The sequence below is a fragment of the Hipposideros armiger genome, unplaced genomic scaffold, assembly GCF_001890085.2.
Source record: "Hipposideros armiger isolate ML-2016 unplaced genomic scaffold, ASM189008v1 scaffold_76, whole genome shotgun sequence".
NCBI classification, from domain to species: Eukaryota; Metazoa; Chordata; class Mammalia; order Chiroptera; family Hipposideridae; genus Hipposideros; species Hipposideros armiger.
This window is the reverse complement of record NW_017731426.1, coordinates 1643030-1647791: the sequence shown is the minus strand read 5'-3', so window position 1 is coordinate 1647791 and position 4762 is coordinate 1643030.

Sequence of the window (4762 nt, the reverse complement as noted above, 5' to 3'; positions counted from 1 at the left end):
TTACAAGAGCCGTGAAAGAGTTGTAACTGTCCTAGCTTAATGTAGATTTTCTTTTTTCCATTTCATCAGTCCATCCTGTCCCTAGAGGGAAGATAGCAGAGGAAGTAGGAAGCTGGAAAAGTCCTGAAGTGGGTGAGTGAGGAGTCTTTTATACTAAATAAAATAAATACATAAATAAAATTGCACAGTATAGTCATTTCCAGAGCCTGGTTCTGGAGCCTGGCTTCAGGAGAAGATATGGGCAGAGAGAGGAGAGGTAAGTTTTATTTTCATGCGTGGGAATGGTGTTGGGGAGGGTACCAGAACCCTCCTTAAGCTCAAAGTTTAGAATCAAGCCAACACAAATATCCTTTCTCGCCTTTTTGGCTCCCAATAGGCCACATGAAATTATGATGGTATCATGGTAAGCTAAGAACGAGGGGCAGGACTATTCTATCTTGACCCCATGCGTGTCATTACGAATACCTGTCATGACGCTACTTAATGACAAGGAAGAGGGCTAGCAGCTGAGAGCGTTTGGAGCATCTTGGTCCTCTGAGAGGACCATTCCCTGGTGTGCTGCTGCTCTATTCATTGGAGGGAGGAAGTAACAGGATTCATGTTGACCCTAAGCGTGCGAAATACCAGAGAATTATTTAATGAAAATTCCAAAGCTCTTGTGCTTAGTAATTAAGATTACAGTAAAAATAAAAAAGGCAACCTTCAAGCATAGCCACCAACAGGACAGCTTACAGAAGCATCATGGAGGAATAGTTTTACAAAGAAGATCCCTGTTTGCACAAGATTAAAGTTGTTAAGCCAAGAGTACAACATAAAATGAGGGCACCTTCCCGTTTGGAGTAGATTTTAGTGCTGGGCACTGGGTGTCCTATGGAAAGGCGGAGCAGGGTCAAGTCCACTTCAGAGCCCAGGTCTGAGCTGAGCAGCTGCCTCCCCATGAGCTCAAACTCCTCACTGAACCTGGGGGCAGAATGTAATTCCTCTGATATTGTGGTTTCGATTTCTTCCCAACCCAGGCTTGTCCATTTGATCATTAGCACCTAGGCAGCTCATACCTCTCCTTGGACTCTTGCTTTCTATAGTTTACATGAAGGAGTAATTGGCATAATCTTGTTGGGTAAGGCTTGATTGACAGAAAGGTAAATGAGACTAAACAAAACAATGATCTTCTGGGATAGTTAGGATTGTTTTCTGATTTCCTTTGTTTCTTTTTCATTTTCTTTGCCACACGGCGGGGAAATCTACATGGTCATCACCAATCAAATACCCTACTGATAAAGTTTGATATGGGAATTCATGAAGAATAGGATCAGCATATTTCATTTAATCTTGACAGTCTCTTGGGTTATTCTCTCTCCCAGAGCTACCTCTTCTTGAGGTACTTGTTCTCCTCTTTTCTGTCCTGGGCAGAAATATTCCAAAACAAATTTCAGTCATTGGTGCTGGACAAAAGAATGATAATCATAATAGTAAATAGACCAAAATACCCATGTTTTTAGCCATTGCAAAGTGGGTTTTATCATAGAGAATAGCCTTCCAGGTTCTTTACATAGAAATTCATCCTCACCTCTCAGACTTCTTGGCAGATGTCCTTATTCCCTTCATGGTCGTGGTTCCCCTCCTCACCTTCTTCCCTACGAAGGTGGGATGTAACCTGTAAACTGCATTGTCATCTACACTATTAGATTGTTAAATGACACCCTTGGTAGTAATTTCTCGTGGTTTTCTCACTATTTTTTAACTTGGGAATATGGAGAAGGTGAAAAAGAAAATGATAAGCAAACAAGGAAGGTTTTATTACCAGATGCTTAAATTCAAGGTCAAGTGCTGGGAACTGCATGCCCTCCAGTGATAGCCTGCGGTTCTACTAGTGAAGAGGTGTGTGCTCTGGAATATTAAGCAACTTCGGTGAGAGTGTGCACCAGGGCTTTGATTGAGGTGCCTGTTGTGTGCATGGAAGCATTTGGTGGTTGTTATTGTCTTCTCTCTTCCTTACTGTTTTAAAGCACAGGCCCTGCATGATGGCGGATGCATAGGTTTCAGTTGGAACAGGCTACTGATATAGCAGCCCTAAAGCCACAATGTGTCTAAATATTTCACCCAAAGAGCTGTTGCACGTTCTTTTTTAACCGTTAATAGTGTGTCTCTATTGGAATGAGAGTGAGAAGGTGGAATGGGAAACAGATTCAGTGACAAGCAGGTAAAAAGCTTAATTCTAAAAGATGCTCTTCACAGAGCTGAGAATAATCTAGAAGCAAGGAGAGGAGAAGCAGGGTAGAATGTTTGGGGGTGAAGAGACAATGACAGTGACACCCAGACGCTCCAGTGTATTCCATAAGAGGTTTGTTTACCATTCCCTGTGAGCTCTGGCAGAAGGGGAAGCTGTGCTGCTACAGATTGGTCAGAAAGTGGTGACAGGCTGACTTTAGAGAGAGGCATAGCTTCCTTCCAAGAAGGCATTGCTGAGCATTGCGCCTTAACTCTTCAGAACCTTGTCTACAAACTGTTAGGGCAGCTCCTCTCAAATGATTTTCATTCCCTGGTCAAGAATATCCTGAGTAGAAGAGACTTAGACCCATTATTATTACATTTACTTAAATTGGGAAGCCAGGGGCACTGTGGGGAGCATACTGCATCTGGGGAAAAGGGTGAGTGGTACCTTTTGCTCAATTTTGGACAAATTTTGGATCACAAAGTTAGGTCACCTCTGACAGAGAAAATCTTTTAAATAAAATTATATCTCCCCATCTCCAGCGAAAACACCAGGTTTCTAATCTGATTACTATTTACTTTAGGAAGGAAATTGGTAGATTCGATTACAAATAGGCATTTACAGATTGATTTAATCCTGAGTCTTACACATATTAATATGGAAGTTCCTGACTCAGACATGATCTTTTAAGCTATAAAATATCATTGAAGGGCAATAGATCAAGTGTTCTGAGCAAACCAGAAAGGCTAAAATGTTAAGTAATCCTCTGAAATGAATGAGTCTCTATAAATTCTGCTGTATCCACAAAGGATTTGGGAGTTAGGCAACAGAAGGAGAGGGGCAGCAAGCCATTGACTGAGACTTGTGGTCATTTCTTAATTATTGAAAAATACTAGCAAACCCAAGAACAATTTTCAAATCAAAAGGGAGCATAGAAAGCAAGCTCTGTTCTTGTCATTTAGAAATTTGGTTAAAGTTTAGAATAAATAGCCAGAATTTTTTTTTAACTGAAACTCTTCTTTTGGAGAGATTTGGCCTGCAGCATAGTAGGAGCACGTTTTGGAGAGATGATTTATTCATGCGTTGATATTTACTGAGTGGAAATTCCATGTCAGGGATACAAACATGAACAACTCTAAGTCAAGGCCCTCATGAAGGTTACATACTGAGAGAAAATAGACAAGAAGCAAAAAAGTATATTTCATGTCAGATACTACAAATTTCCAAGGCAGATTAAGGGAGGTGGGGAAGGATAGCATAAGTATGAGGTTATTTTTTATAGGGTGAACAGGAAAAGCTTCTACGAAAAAGTGACATTTAAGCAAAGGCTTAAAGGAAATGGAGTGAGACTTGGAGCTTTCCTGTGAAGGTTTTTCAGGAGAAAAGAAAACAATTCCAAAGGTCGTGAGGTCAAAGCCCATATTTGACATACTTGAGGAAGAGCCAGAAGGCCAATAATTGAGGAAGAGAGTGTGAGAAGTGATGTCAGGGTGGTGGTATTGACTCATGAGCCTTGTAGGCCATTGTAAGGATTTAGGCTTTTACTAAGAGCAACATGAGAAGTCACTAGAAAGTTCTGAGTGAAGAGTGATACGACCTGACTTCTATTTAAAAAGAAGCATTGTGACTACTGTGTTGAGAATATGCTGTGAGAGGGTTGGCAATAGAAGAAGCTGCTAGACCAGTTAGGAGGCTATTGCAGTAATCCAGGTAAATGATAATGGCTTGGGCCATTGTGTTCCCAGGGGTGGTGGCAAAAAGTGGTTGGATATGGAAATATTTTATAAGGTTTGCTGATGAATTAGATATAAAATAAGAGAAAAAAAACAATCAAGATAACCCTTTAATTTTTGGCCTTAGCTATCAGAAGTTTGGAGTCACTAATAATAAGACAAGAATCCTACAGGTGAAGTTGACTGTGGATGAGAGCTTTATATTAAGTTTGTCAGACATCCAAGTGGAAATGCTGATTGGTTATATGAACCTGGAGTTTCGGGAAGAGGTAGAGCCTGAAGATAGAAATTTGGAATTCATAGGTATTTGGAGCCATGAGACTGGATGTAGGAAGTGATTTGAGACAGAAGAGAGCTTCCAGAACTGAGCCTGGGGAGATGTTCAGAACCCCAGCAGATGAGGAGGAACCAGCCCTGGGAGGAGTGGCCAGGGGTAAATCAGGCTCTACTATGAGTATTTAGTAGCATAAGATTATCTGAAAACATGGAGGTCATTCCATTGATGACCTGGAAGGAAGCTGTTTCAGTGGACTGGTAGGGACCAAAGCATGATAGGGGTGGGTTCAAGAAAGAGTGGGAGGAGAGGAAGTGGAGACACTATGAATAGGCAACTCTTTTAGTTTTGTTTTAAAAGGAACATAGAAATAATAGTGATGATAAAGGATATGAGGTCCAAGGAGGGATTTTTTTTTAAGATTTTTTTTTAATTGGGGAATTGGAGGAAGGGGAACAGCGTTGGGGAATCGGGGAAGGGGAACAGACAAGTTGCTGTCCTTTTGTTCTTCAGTCTAGTTGTGGAGGACGTCACTTCACTGGC